Consider the following 15809-nt stretch of genomic DNA (forward strand, 5'->3'; position numbering starts at 1 on the left):
TGTCTTGTAGTGTGGTGCAACTAACGATAGCAAGCTTGTTGCATCCAAAATCGTGAATACATTCAAGTTTGTCAGAAACAAATAATGCATGTCTCTAATAAAATGAAAATTATGAACTATTGTTTTTAAAACAGTCTTGCATACGCAAAATCATTCCATAGAGCCGCAGATATGCATTCGCAGACCACATCCGGCTTGCGGTCCTACTTCTTTCAATAAAATTTGTATGCCCAAAGAACACTCCTAAACAGACGACTAGACAAGGGAGTACGTAGAAGGGCACGACAAACTCACCTGATGCCTCGTAAACTTTTGCTGCCTTATTCAAAGACCAGATACTTTCGCATGAACTTTCGGGCTGTCACAACCCACAGGACTCTCTCTTACGGACACCTTGGAATCTTTCAGTTTACCTATAGGGAGAAATCGTACGATAAGAAAGCACTTGCTGTCCTATTTTCTGAGATTTCGTATAGGCTTGTTCAGTAGTGATGTTTCCATGATATGTTCTTCGGTATAGCAGCGCCAACGTCACAGTTTAATGTGACAGATAACAGAAAAGTGTGTTCCACCAGAGTAGTTGCACAGGCTGCACTACACCGTAGCACTCAAGGGTTCAGACTTGTCAAAGCTAACTTCAATGCGCCACGTGGAACTGCACTCGTATACGTGCTTGAAGAATGTCTGCAGGCTGGTAACGTCGCACACTGATTACTTCGCAATATATGTTACAATCATCAGCAAATAAACAAATAGGAGAAGAAACATTATTGGGTAAGTCGTTCAGCGTAGAGTTCGGAGAAGTAACTCCTAGTTAATCCTCTCTCGACTATCTGAATATTGCGCCTGCGACTTTGGTTTTCTACTTAATTGCGGAATCTCAGGAGAGCATTCCACTTACGCGCTGTGCTTTCAAGTATAGAAAAAACGAGGTCAGCGCATTCGATGGCGCTGCTTAGAGATTCAAATAAGGTACATCTTCCAAAAATTCCAAGGCAATGAAAGCCAGCATATGGTGCAATGTTTTAAACAACACAACATGTTAACATGTAGTACGTGCGCTGAAAAAAAACGCAGTTTCACAAAGAAGTTTATCAAAGCACAGAACGCTGTTTGGGCGAAAGTGGTATAAAAAATTGCTGGTCGATACCTTAAACCCTGGTGTATTTTATCAGCAATAAAGGCATCTGCATAAACAGTCATACAATTCCTGTTTATTTGTGATTACTATGCAATATCAGTAGAAATTCTAGGAGTCAGCATTCCTTCCTCGCTAGGCCAATCATTTGTCCCGCATGTGTTGGCGAATGCGAATAATTGCAAGGTAAAAAAATTCAGATTCTGAACATGAATATGCTGCAGAGCGTTCTACTCCGGTGTACGGGCAAAGAAAATAAATCAAGTTTACTTACAGCATATGCAATAGCATACCCAAGTTCTTGTATTGCAATCAAGCAAATGTGTTGGTGCTTTACAATATGATTTGAAGAACCCATTACAGTCCGTCTCCAGTTTAACTGAAATTTCATAGAAGCACAAGGATAAAACGTTCATGTGGATCAACTTGCGATCCACCATTGTTAAATTGTGCTTTGGCAAGGTACATGCAGCAGGGTCTCAAAATCTCGACCTAAGCGAATTTTCTACTGATTACAACAGCTAGTGTTAATTACTATTTGAACACAGACATAACAGTTTCCATGTATATGAGTTGCCACTTTTCTTCTCTCTGATTCATAAGTAGGTGTAAAATCATGCTTGTATTATTACCTAACTACTCCTTGATGGCTGCTGCCTTCATTCACAATGTATAGAAATACATTCATGTTATGTTTTCGGCTTTCCCTTGACGCAACCCAGCAGCCGTTTTCTTTTTTTCATAACCTTCAGGACACGATCATATGAATAGCACCTGATTGGTATGATTTTCTTTTTGCAGAGTTGGCTGTGGCCAGCGTCGTAATGAAAGTGACCAGAATGGGCGGCGCATGCTACGCGGCGCGTGCGTTAAGGCGTTCAGCGCAGAATTCGAGCTGGGGGAGCAAAGGTAGTATTGTTTTCTTCCTTCCTTCCTTCCGTCTAGACTCGGGAGCTCCAGCTGGCTACTCGGTCCACATCCCCGTCCCAAGCCCACGTTTGGCGCTCCTAATGTAGGGTGGCTGGCATAGTAGAGTAGAGTAGATCCTAGAAACTCTGGCACACACCCACGCTGAGCGATTGGCCAAGAATCAGATAGCTTTTGAAATATAATTCTTAAATTAAAGCTTACATTTTTCTATTTAAGGCGAAGGAAGTGAAAATGAAACAAAAATATTAGGAATAGAATTTTACAATGTAATATAAGCATTGGAGCGGAGAGTTCGAATAAAAATAGTAGTAAAGCAATTTCGAAACGTAGAAAAACAGGAGTGAAGATTGATTTTATAGCCTAAATCCCTGTGAACCTTTAAAAAACTTCTGCAGGGAATCGGTAATCTTCCAGTCACTGTATCCAAGCGACAAAGCCCCGAAAGAAAGTACATTTGGTGCACTTGAATTTAACCTAAGAATTCGGAAGAAGTTACCTAATGTAAATTGCTGGCAGTACTCGGAAACCGACATCACGGATTCTTTTTTTTTTCGATCTGGTAGGGTAGGCTTCCAAGCGGGACTTATTCGTTTGTTTATAACGCATCGGTTGTGATTTCGGCGTGATTCTTGGTGTGCTTTGTGCTTTCGTTTGTGCGGTTGTTGGTTGCACATATTTATGGTTGCTTACCTCTCTTTATTGCCTTGATTGCCTTCATTTCTATGGAAAGGCGTGCATAGATACGTAGACAGCATGTCAGAAACATGAGAGACAGCAGGGAGCTGTATTTCCAGCGGGAGCCGGCTAGGAGGGATGCCAACACCACGGGACGTGTCCTTCGCACTTGGGCGAGATTGATGCCATGTTAGAAACTCTAACGCACTTGGTAGATGATATGGTCGCCACACCATGCACGACTCCCGAGAAGGCGTACTCCGTATCATGTTGCGACGCCGGAGAATTTGACAATAATTTTCTCGACAATTTGACTCGTTACAAGATCATTTCCGATGTACGGAACTGCGACCTCCTTAAACGAGTCCCACCCGTTACTCTGCGACGCGCTGCAGCACAATGACTTCGCCTGGAGGCTACTTTACTGTTACTTACGAGCTTATTCGTTGCGGCGTTCAGGGTGGAGTCTCTGTTGGTTACCTACGATATCATAATATAACCATTTTACGCATACTTCTTGGCAACATACTCTGCCATGTGGCAAGCTAGACGTGCATTGCTATTTTTTCGCACGAGACTGTGATGCAAAAAGGGGAAATTTGGCTCCTGGCAGGCGGCATCTCCCAGTCTGTCGAGGTCACCAATTGCTGTGTGTTTTTCAGGTGATTCTTGCAACCTTGTTTCTTGTAGGTGTGCTTCCCTTGGGACCTGAAGTGCCATCAACACCAGTAGCTCCGCCCTTGTGTCACTCGCTGGTCTTGCCAAACAATAAAAGCCGAGGCATTTCACAGTAATCAGGAACTTCTGGGGTGTGGAAAGATCGTTGCAGCCCGTAGGGGCATCCCAGCGCGTAAGAGGTGTGCAGCCATGCTTTAGGCATGCCGAAGGCGTTAGAAATATCTGATTGCGCACCGAAGGCTCGCACCACGGCACAGCACTACACTAAGACAAGCAGCAGCAGCAGTCACAAACAGGTTCTAATCTAACAGTGTTAACGACTGAAAACGACGAGCGAACTTCGTGCGACCTCCCCCAAACTACTGCAACCACTGCGCCACCACGCACACTGTCAACAAGCTGCGCTGCACTACGATGCAGGCTCAGAGCAGGCGGCTCGTCTCACTCAGAACTTCTAGTACACTGTAGTCTTGATTATCAGACAACTTGCGTTTTGTTCTTTTCTGCGCTCTGACGTTAGCCATACAGGCTGAATGCGGTCTCAATAGCGTAAGTACTGCCTCTTAGCTGCCTCAGCATCTGCAGAAGTTGCGGAAGGTAGTCCAACCATGGTAAACACAAATATTCTTCTGGCAATGGAGTCACCCTTGTGCTCGTTTTAAGACGCCACCAGAAGTGTCACCAGAAAACTATCATCATCATGATCGGCTTTCTTGATCAACTGTTCGCTCCGCAAACACTTGCGCCCGGCGATTATTTTGCTCGTCCTCCTTTTCCGCGTAGCTTCCAAAACACGAGCGCCGATTTGTCCGGCGTGATATGCAATAACTGTGATGGGCGACAGAACGAGAAAGGTAAAGGCTAGCGAAAGAAAGATATAGAAAGAGAGAGAAAGGTATACTTTTGTGGCGCAAAAAATTTCTTAGTGAGGCGCGTTTCCAATCCGCGTACCCACGATCTCAAGGCGAGTGTCTTAAAAACTTGGTCATCCAGGCACGCTAGCCGAGCATCGTATAGCCTTCTATAGCATAGTATACAAAATATGTTGGAAAAGGAAGTGTGGTTGATGAAGAGAAAAAAGGGGAGTGTGACAGAAAGAAGAGGAAGAAAAAGAGAACTAGAAGACACGGAATCAAAGAAAGAAAGAAGCGTAGCGTAGCAATAGAAACAAATTAATAGAAACAAAGGATGTTAAGAAACAAAGCAGAGAAAGAAATACAGAGACACACAGAGAAAGTGGCAGCCAGAAAGAGCAGTCGAGAAATCAAGAAAGACAGGGAAGAAAACAACTACAAATAAACAGAGACGAAAAGGACAGAAAAAAAGCAAGAGTGATGACAGAAAAACAAACTCTAAAGGGAAGAGAAAAATAAAGAAAAACGAAGAAGTCCGCCCAGCGCCGCAGTTCCTTCAGGCTTGGCACTTAAAGGTTTTCCCGTCTGTCTTACTTCCACCGTAGTTTTCGGCACATTTCCCTATTGTCCGCTTCAAATCAGGTCATTGTAATCCATTTATCAATATAGGTGAGAATAATTTCTTTTATCTATCTGCCTATCAAACACTACGACTAGGTGCTCTCAGGTCGCCTCCTTGAATTGGTATGCACGATAATGGCATAGGATGGCATGAGTGTAACACCAAGACTACTGAATGATCATGACATTATGAGCACGGTGTGCTTGCCGCGTACGTCATTAGAACTCTTCTACCCGCCTCGTGTGGCACGTACTACTATCCGTGGTATGTGGGTTACAGCCGGGCATGATTCACACTCTAAATCAGCCTAGGAAGAGTTAAAATAGGTATTGAAAAGTAATCGGCTCTTTCCGTTGCTTAAATAAGAGAATTACATACCAGCTTTGGTATTTGGAAATATCACTGCAGCCAACAAACACCAACAAATTTCCTACAACGATTCTTCGGCAGCATCCACGCTGTACAGATCGTAGACATTTAATGAATTCTTAACAACAATTGCGGTGGCGATGCTTTTCTATCGTAAGCTGCGTTTGTAGTGTTGGCTATCTTCTCGATAGCCACATATACGATAATATATATTAGATGCGAAGCATCTTATGGCGGAGTTCAATCCGGTGGTGGTGGTGGAGGTGGTATGCGGTGTGACCACCCTTACTGCGCATGCGCAAGCCCTCTCCCCACACCTCATCTTCCCCTTTCTCCTCTCCACTTCCCCTCCCTTTCCCCCTCCCCACTTCCCCTATCCACTCCCCCTTTCCCATTCCCGTTTCCCCTCTCCATTTTCCCTCTCCCCTCTGAAACGCAGACTCGACATGCCAAAACGCTGCTTCGCATCGCCTCATGAGATGGTGTGTTCACTCCTATGCCTTAGGAAGCAAAAGAGTAGCGTTTCTAACCTTTGCAGTAGCGTTTCTAACCTTCGCAAAGAAACAACAGTCGGTCGCCAAGGAAATAAGACCTCATCTATACCTACATTGAAACAAACATTGCGCATTACAAAGCAAAAAAGCAAAACATTACAAGCACGTGTAGTGCCAGTGAGATATGCAATTTCTTTGGTTGATAGACATAGATGACATGTCCGTGCATTTCTCTCTAAAACATGAGAACTTGTGAGCTTGAACAATTAGGCATGCCTTTTGATTTGTGTTCTTTGTAATGACAGCACAGCTTTGAAATTGAGGTTTACAACCACATTTATCGAAGTTTGTCATTTACCACATTTATCGGAGCTGCTCGCTGAATTCTTCGCACGAAATCAATTGACAGAATGTGTGGAATCTGCACTGTTTTCATTCTTAGCTTTCTACTTGGTAAGCAAGTATGCAGATCCAGGTTAAAACGAGTTTTTGCTATTTTAAACCTGTGGTTTTCTGTAGATGCACCAGCTTCAGCTAAAATGCTGAGCGGTAACTTATGCATTTGCCCAAGACGTCTGGAAGGCGAAAGCCATCTTTTATTGTTCGTTTTCTTGGTCTTTTTCTCTTGCGCCTGTTGTATATTGCTACCCAAAAGTGAAGCTTTATTCACACTGAAGGTGCTGTATTACGTCCGGGATCGACCCTGCTTTGACAAAGAGGCGACGTTGCGTGTAGATTTCCAGATGACGTAGGGAAGACATCCCAAGTAATAAAATTGGTCATGTGATGACGTCACAGGATCTCAAGATCACTGCTGAGGTCATTTGATCTTTGGTATCCAACTGACGCACTTTGATTAACTTCAGCATCACGTGGCCTTTGACGTACTTTTAATACAAATTTTTTTGCAGCATTCATGTTGACGCCTACGCTGACAAGGTCTAGCGAATTATCTGGAACCGTGCGCAAGCGGTAGCGCTCACCGCCCAGTTACCCGTCTGCTGGTGCAGTAAAGTGAACTGAATTTATTTTTTTTTGTTGCTGACCTTTAGAGACCATGTGTGAACGGAAGCTTCGCAGTCATCTCATGAGATCTATTCATGAAGGACACCGTCATTGCTAAATTCAAAGCTCATGGGAGTTTACTGAAGTTGACATTGGTGTATATGTCAATATATTCCGTTCTTATACAATTAAAAGCTATTCCTCATCGACTGGGCAAGTTGGATTTTTGTTATTGCAACGCAGTTATCTGTGTGCGTTATTCACGTTCTGCTTTCTTTAGAGTGAACTATAAATGATACTTGCGACATGTCCTGACGGTTGTGTGCGGGCTTTGGATGAGGCAGGCGAATTTCAAACTTTGATTTATGCACTTCATTCCCTCATCGTAGGGGCACCTTGGATTATCTGCGGAAAGAAAAACATTCACGGTGATGTGATGAATATGTTAGACGCGCTCGGAAACGCCATCACAATCGCGTAGCTCGGGCCTAGCTCACTCGCTGGCTGCGCCCTACCATTTGCTGCTATTTTCACTGCGGCGTGAATAAAGCATCCTCAACATTTTGTGGAGGTGCTGGGTACAGCAGATCTTCATCTTCGCATCCAGCCACTCCAGGAGGAGGCGGATACAAATTCAATAAAAGAAACTTCATGGGTTTGGACCTGGCCGCTTGTCTGCACAACCTCTTCTGCCCATGCAGTGACTGCTTTCTGCAGTTTTTCGTCGGGGGACCGTATTAGGTCTCCCATGTCGTTTCGGAGGGAGCTGGCAGAAGCTCTCTGGGTGGGGGAAGGCCCTCGCATTCCCAAAGAATGTGACGTCGCAATTTTTGCATGTAACCCTTCTCCATATTTTCGGATAGAGATCGCCACAATCACAGCGTGTTGCCTCGGTGACCACTGTCGTCCGTGCTGACCTGTTTTGTCTGCGCGACCCGCCAGTCTTCAGCGGTAGAGAAGACGATGATGTAGAAGACTGGCTCGGTGACAATGAACGGGTGATCGTCTACAACCACCCGGACTACCCCAACATGTTTCAACGCGGTAGCGTTGAACACGGTGTTGGCGTCGGTGTCGGCCTCATCGGTTGTGAGCGAAAAATCTTCTTGTCCTTGACTGAAAAATCGAGAAACATGTAAATAAAATTAACAATAAGAAATTCGGCTTGAGTGAGAATCAAACCCAGGCCGTCTGCGTGTCAAGCAGGTATTCTACCATAGGGCGACGCTATTGCTTGAAACTGCTCCAGAAAAAAAAAAACGCTATATGAATGCCATGTAGTGAAAGGAGTCTCCTTAAAGCACGTCATATTGCATGGCACAAGCGCAGTACAGGTCCAGGTGTCAAAACATATGAATTGCGCAACGAGTGGGTGTTTTAAAAATCCACCCAGTACAATGGGCTCAGACAGATTTAATCATCATCAGCAGCAAGAGCATGAACAAAGTGAGCAGCTGCGTAGGTTCGCGTTTTGCTTTACGGACGCGTAGTGGACCCTTCGCTGATTCGCAAAGAGACGGATTATGGATTTGTGGGCACTTAACAACTCTACTTGCAGTAAACATTCTGGGATAGTTTTAAACGGCCACTGTTACGCGCACAGTTTTTCGCTTCCTTACGGCATGGTTGAGGCATGCACTGAGAATCGAAGGTGTGCTAGTAATTGAGAAGGCGATGCGCACCGGGCCCGTTTACGCTATAGCGTTTTACACTTGAAGGCGAAGCTCAGGCGTCCTCCAAGTTTTTATAGTTGCTTTATTTGATCGGCACGATATCGTGACGCCGCAACCACCTGCGTGATCTCACATCATGGGTAGCCTTTAAGACTGACGTGATGGAGGTTTCAGGTGCCCGCTGTTTGCGAGCTCTGCAGCGAGCAACTTTTGTGTGGTCTTGCGCAGCAGAGCGCTCGGGTATTGTGATGATATGCAGAAGGCGACGCTGAACTATGCAAATGCCTTGAAGCTGATGTTTATTTCGCATCTATAGAAGGTACAAATAACAGGAATGCAGACAAAAAGCCACATCTCGGCTTGACTAGGCTTGTGTCCCGCATTCGCAACAGGCAGCAAACATTCATTACCGAAAAAACAAACAAACGAAACTAAAGAACTGCGGATGAACAGCTGCATGTGCAGAAAAAATCCACGTGTATATAAAATAGGCAGGTAAAAAATCATGCACTCTAACAAAAAATCAAGTATTTGGGGAGTATTTCTGCTACACAACAATAATCATCTGGCTTGCTCGCGTTTCCTTTCCCGAAATCCCGGCTCTCGTCACTTTACTATCAAGAATGCTATGTCATGCTGATAACGTGAGCGCCGTTCGTGAACGGCAATTGCCGGGGCCGCAGTGATAACGCGAGGAAAGTACGCGAGCTGGATGACAATTACTGTTGTGTAGCAGAAATACTCCCCAAATACTCGATTTTTTCTTAGAGTGTGGATATGATTCCAAAGTAACGTGGTTCATGCAACTAAAAGAAAACAGGAGGTAGCCAAATAGAGATAATGTAAAACTACTTGCATGTTAAACACGACATTCATGAAGCTACGATGTTTGAAACGCATCACAATGCGCTTTCAGCATGAAATTCGCGTTCATCAAAAATTCACCAAGCCTGCGCAGAACGCACAGCGCCGTCACAGCGAAAGCTGGAAGAGCGGCCTTTCTAGAGCATTTTGTAAACTATATTGGGGCAACTCCTGGAAGTACTCTTGCATGGCATCTACTACCCCATAAATTATCAAACGTTTTGTGAAGTAGGGAAAGCACCCACTGCGCCATTGTTCGTTACCATGCGGAAAAGTGATGTACCCGCTACACATCTGTAAGACATTAAATGCACTTTGTTGACGCGGTGGCTGATGACGATGAAGAATTATGGTCGAGCGCTATTGTAACGGGCTAGAAGCCTTAAACGACGCACTCGTTAGGCAATTCGCTTTGGGTGACGCCTGGTCGTTATGTTACACTCATACCACGCTATATTACATATGCTATCGTGATTCCTTGACAACTAATATATGTATGTACACTTGCGAGGTATCCACTATGCCAAAAATTATCCCAATTTTACAGCGAAAGCTGTTAGGAGATCGCAACATCTAATTTAGGCGCCATATTTGTCTGTCGCCGCCACCGATGTCTGTAAGCGCTATCGCGCGAAGTAAAACAAATGAAATGAGAAAAACAAATTTTAGGATAGTTTTGAACCAGGCCCCTCTGCGTGGCAGTCGAGTATTCTACCACTGGTGCTTGAAACTCCCTCGCAAAAATACCTGATACAGGTGGCATGTCGGACAAAGAATCGTGTTAACATATGTAATGTAGCGTCGTAGAAGAGTAAAATAACAACTAGGTGTCACACAATGCGAATTGCACAACGAGTTGGTCGTTGAATGCTTCCAACCATTTACAAAGGGCGCAGCCCTGTTCTTCATCGTGATCAGCCACAGCGCAAACAAAGTGCACATGTCCTAAACATGTGTAGCGGGTATCGTGCTTCTCCGAAGAATAACGAATAATCGCATCGTGGGTGCTTCGCCTTTGTGACGAAACTGCGAATTTTGTCTTCAAGATACAAATAGGCTTTGATCAGCGTTGTTTGAGTTAAGATACCTGTTTTTCCTTTGTCTATAATTAGTAGGCTCCAGATCATTGACACACATAATGAAACTGACATGACAAATATGACAGTGACCCTAACTGTACATAATTAAATACATTATGAAAGTTGCCTGCAGGAAAAGCCCCGATGTGCTCGCGAGACGAGCAGTAATGTGAGACTCTCGCTCAGTTCTCAGAAAGCGGGGGTATTTGCCATACATGCCCCCTACGTAATTGCAAGAGCGTTATCACATGCTTACGACACCCGTGGTGGCGAATGCTAACCACGTCTAGTATTTAGCCGACTGAGGCCAGAGCCGCTCACTGAAAAACGTGCCACTGGACAATCTTAAAAGCGAGGTTTAGAGCAATAGAATAGAATTGTACACTCAGAAACTCGCCTCTTCTAAGGTGCAGCAGCATGAGATTATTTTGCTCGTCACAGGTTTTAAGTCATTAACTTTCTCGCAGTGCCTCCTTTTGACAGCCCATCGCTGCTCATTGCAGTGACTATCTGTAGTCTTATGATATTGCCTAATCGGCGCCATGTGCATCCAATGGACATATACTTGTTCTAGCCGCACAAGACGCAGCTTTGTACATTCGTATAGGGTCTGTGTGCTGCGTCACCGACATACCACTACGTTACTGCGTCTTGGCATCGCAGGCTTACCGTACACTAAGTACGCCAACAGATAATTTTATTTCATGCTTAGACTTCGTGACGTTTAGGGTTTATGACTAACCTGAAAATTATACGTCATAAGCAAAGCTTGCCCCGAAACATTATACTGAAAAGCCTAGGAAGAGCCTTCAAAAGCCAATACAGTTAGAAGTTCGTCGAACTAAGTGGTGACCGTGCTCGAAATATATCGTTCCATCGAGAAGTTCGTACATTGAGAAAGATTTTTTTTTACCTAAAATTATACGCACTTACACCCAAACGATAACCAGGCATTGTTTTTGGCGCCAAAATATGCCTGCGCATTCAGAAAGTGCACGAGGGCGGAGCGGATATGGAGCATCCGATGTCACCCAGAACTGGGAGGCTGCATGTTCGGCCGATACAGGCCATCAAGACCGTGACGTGAAGCTCTGGAAAGGCTACTCATATGCAAAGACGCGAAGAACGAATGCAGTGATTGTGCGAGTAAGCTGAAGCAACAAGTCTGCCAGTAGGCAATCCCGACCATATGTCGCATGAGCCAAAAACTAAAAAAGCAACCACCGGCAACAATACCGCATCTAGTACCTAATAGCGCTACCAAGGTAAATGCAACTGGTAGCGAAGCTTCCACTGAAGTGCGTACGTTTAGAAAATGGCGGTTCAACTGCTGCTGATGCGGCTTAGCGCCATCTGTGTGAGGGGGGAACACTTCCGGCGGAACAAAAAATGAACGGATGTAGCGCAACGCCCGGTAAATCATTTTTTTTTGTTGGCATTAGCACGAAATTTGATGCGTCAGTTGTTTTCCTAGGCCCCTGTTCGCAAATGAATCGCGCTAAGGTGAGCCGGTGACTCCTTGACGATTGCGCTTCAAGTCAACGACAGCTAAACTAATATCGACTCATGAGTAGACAGTGTTTACGTGTGCTCTCCTTTAATTTGCCTGTGGTTTACTAGTAAACATGTTCTTCGAACTTTTATTCGGCGTTTGTGGCATCTTCTGCAGATGGATTAAAGCAAACATCAGCGTACCCGTCATATTTGTAGCGTTGCTTATTTGCTTCGCACCTACACAGGTTCCTTAAAGTGATATTGCTTGCGTGCTTAAGTTCTAGCGAGAAAGAATGACGTCTATTCCTGCCAAAAATATGACATTTCTCTTTTATTCAATAGTGAAAATAAGGTAATTTTGTTACACTGCATACGATGAGCACCAAGTGTGGTAATAAGTACAAAAAGGTTCACGGACACCACGTGCTCTATATTTTGCCTTATGTTCCGATAAATTACCGCTACGTGTAACGTATACATGCATACTAATTGTAGCGCGATAGATAGCGACCTGCTCACCGATAACGGGAATAATAGCAGGCACTGCGTGTTCACGGAGGAAAACGGGCCGCAGGAATGCCGATTCATGAAACTCCAGCGAGCACACTACTCCGAACCATTGCCCCGGCGTGTTATCTAGAAGACATGGGTCGCCAGGCGTACGCATGTTGCTATTACATCCTTAAACACCACATCGTTTGTGCGAACACCAAGGAAAGCGTTCGGCGCGTTCGGCGTCATATGTTAGCCGCGCCGTCCCGTTGCCCGTTAAACACCGTAATCAACACGGTCACCAAAGATGAAACGTGCCTCGAAACTCCGCGCACATCAAAAATAGTTCTCACCTGAATAGTGCTTTGTTTTTTTTAGTATAAATAATAAAGATATTCAAGCAGAACTTTATGTTGGACTAGTTGGTACATGCAGCCGTCTGGTGCCGTGCCGTCGACGACGAACTTTACGAACGCGCCTTTCCATGCAGCCCAAGGGCTGCACTGAACAACAATGGCGTGCGCCTCTCTTCAGAGGGCGCTAAGAAAAAGGTTTTCCATAATAATAAAACGCTGTGAGAATTTTTTTCCACATTTCATCTACATAACATTGTTTGGGAAATAAATGTCATATGTAAAACACAAAGATTGCTTCGCCCTCGAATAAAACTTGGCTTTTTCGTTAGCTATTAATAAGATGATTCAACGATGCGGTGTTACCGACACTTCTAAACACAGTATTGGAGGGCAATAGTTTGCCTGCTAATTTCACAGCGTTTGTGGAAACCGGATCACCCGATCCGTTGATGGCAGAAGCAGAGCATGCGGGGCTTTGTCAAGCTACAATAATTGTAAATAAATTGTGAATCATGGCAGTCCTCTCATAAAAGGAAAGCAATGAAAGAACAATGAGTTATTATATCACTGTCGAACATTTACACTAGAAGTAAAGTAAAACATACAAGCCAATGCGATGTTAGGTTCTGCATCACGTCCTGTCCATTGTTGCCAACCTTGTCACGAAAAGCCTTAACCAGCGAAGCGGTGCAAAGTATACATACAAAATAAAACTAATCTGCGTACACCGATATGCAACCTTTGCAGACGAGTTATGTCCGGGGCTTTTGCCAAGTGGTTTTCTATTTTCTGCTAGAAGAAATGAGGGAGTCGGTGCTCGCAAGGCGTTACCGCCTTGAACGCGCGTTGAATAAGCAAGACGGCTACTGAATACAATCTTCTGATCAAATTACTTCATCAATGACGCGGTCTTCATGTTTGTTCTTGGTTGTAACAAAGAACGTTTCGAAATCGAGCATAAAACTACGCTGAAGTCTAGGATTACTGTTCCAGACAAAAGCTGCTATATCAACAATAGCCGGGAAGGGCCTACAGTTTAGGTTTTTGTTTATACCAGCAGGACTTATGGCTGCAGAAAACGTTTCAGCGAGTAATTTTGCTCTTAGCATCACAAGTGGCACGGATGTGTGTATTTTTTTCTAAAGGAAGGTGGTGTGCCGAGAGGGCCGGCGACACCGTCACTTATTTGTAAGAGTGGTCAGCGGATCCGACCACTGATACGCAAGTCAATAAATTGATCAGTACCCCATGCCGAATACTACATGCGTATTTCCTTTTACTGTTTAACACATGTATGAAGGATTCGTCATGGTGCGTTCCAATCACCAAGGCCGATCGCGCGGCTACGCAGTTTTGCAATTACTCGTTAGAGAGCGAAAAGCTCAGGAGCCAGTAGAGCAAACATCTACAAAATAGCCAGTAGTGAATGTTAAGAACATCAACTTACATGTGAATACACTTGCTCCATAGGCGAAAGCAAGAAGTGACGCAAGGAGGATCCACATCTTCACCAAGTGCTGTAAATTTGACAGGCAGAACATTTCATGACACCTTTTAGAAGTGAAGTAAGCTAGTTAAACTAAATTTTAACATGCAGGACCATGAATGCATACCTAATGGCTACACACGCTCGTAAAAAAAGCTGTGTACACCACTCAATCACAACCGTTCGAGAATGAGAAGGATGCAGTATCTTGGAAGATAATATTGTGAAATTTGTATCAAAAAGAAACACGAAGGAAAGCTTCTTCTTTAGTGGTGATGTGCACTAAGAAGTGGCGTAGAAAAGGCGCTATGTAGAGAAATAGTAACATAAGTACGGAGGAGGAAGGGGAGGGGTATTCGCAGCTTATGTTTTTTTTATCCAGTAATGGTCATTGTATTTGTGCACCAAAAGATGTGAAAAATAAAGCAGGTCTCAGCTCTTAGTGGCTGCCCAGCTCGTTTTTTTTAGTAGAGGAGCTTAACACAATAGAAAAGGAAATATAAACATTTTTTATTCAGAGTTGTCAGTATGTTTGGTATACACTATTGCCGACGCACGCATTTGTAAGCATAATATTAGCACAGGTTTCGTTGTTCGAACTCATTGCTCACGCTTGAGACTCACGCGCCAGCTGTATGTTATCCGTTTGGTCCCTCTTATGCATTAATGTTCCGTGTATGTTTTCCAACACATAGCAGGATTAGTTTCCCTGGCCTTCCCAATTTCAACGAACGTCTGCATAGACATTGTTACAAGAGTAAAAAGAACATCGCCCCAGCAGAATACGGAAAATGATAGAAACATTTTTAAATTATATCAACAGGTTTTACAATATTAAAAATTTAAGTAACAGCAAAGCATTAGATATCGACAATTTACAAATGAAGCCTATAAAGTACGTTTTACGTTACTTTCCATTTATTCGCTCGTTGGTCCATATATTCAATTTAGCAATAGAATTGGCGACTTTCCCAGATGGCATGAAACGAGCTAAGGTGTCTGTGTTATTCAAAAACGGCGATATATATAATGTTTCCAATTATAGGCCGATATCTGTCCTACCCATTTTTTCTACAGTGCTAGCAAAAATTATTGCTGCACGCCTAACAAACTTTCTGGACAAAAATAATGTAATAACAAACTCACAGTTTGGCTTTAGAAAAAGCAGATCTACTGAGGCAGCCCTTTTATCCTTGAAAGAAAGTATCGTGCAAAGCATAGACAGCCAAAACTTCGCCCTCGGGCTCTTCATTGATTTTAGCAAGGCATTTGATTGTCTCAGCCATGACATTCTTACATATAAGCTATCAATGTACGGAGTACGCGGGCATCCACTCGCCTTCATGAAATCGTATCTTGCAAATAGAGCTCAGAGTGTATGTATCGACAACATCCGCTCTTCTTTCTTAACACTTAAAAATGGAGTGCCGCAAGGGAGTGTTTTGGGTCCCTTATTATTTAAGCTGTATAATAATGACAGTAAATAAAGATCCTACAGTGGATTTCTTTATATATGCGGATGATAGCACCATATTCTTTAATGGATAGGACACAAACGACTAATTATAAGATGTAATGCATTCCTAGTGAAACTATCTGA

The 15809-nt window shown here is 43.8% G+C and overlaps 1 long non-coding RNA gene across 1 annotated transcript; it reads right to left on the reverse strand.

Moving 5' to 3' along the window:
• Positions 1 to 7068: 7068 nt before the first annotated feature.
• LOC119400758 (uncharacterized) lies at positions 7069 to 14514 on the reverse strand. Its single transcript, XR_005185207.2, has 3 exons — positions 14337 to 14514; positions 14171 to 14240; positions 7069 to 7170 (listed from the first exon to the last, which is right to left on the reverse strand). It is a non-coding gene; the product is annotated as an uncharacterized LOC119400758 (long non-coding RNA).
• Between the last annotated feature and the right edge of the window lie 1295 nt (positions 14515 to 15809).

The sequence above is a fragment of the Rhipicephalus sanguineus genome, chromosome 7 (genome assembly GCF_013339695.2).
Source record: "Rhipicephalus sanguineus isolate Rsan-2018 chromosome 7, BIME_Rsan_1.4, whole genome shotgun sequence".
NCBI lineage: Eukaryota > Metazoa > Arthropoda > Arachnida > Ixodida > Ixodidae > Rhipicephalus > Rhipicephalus sanguineus.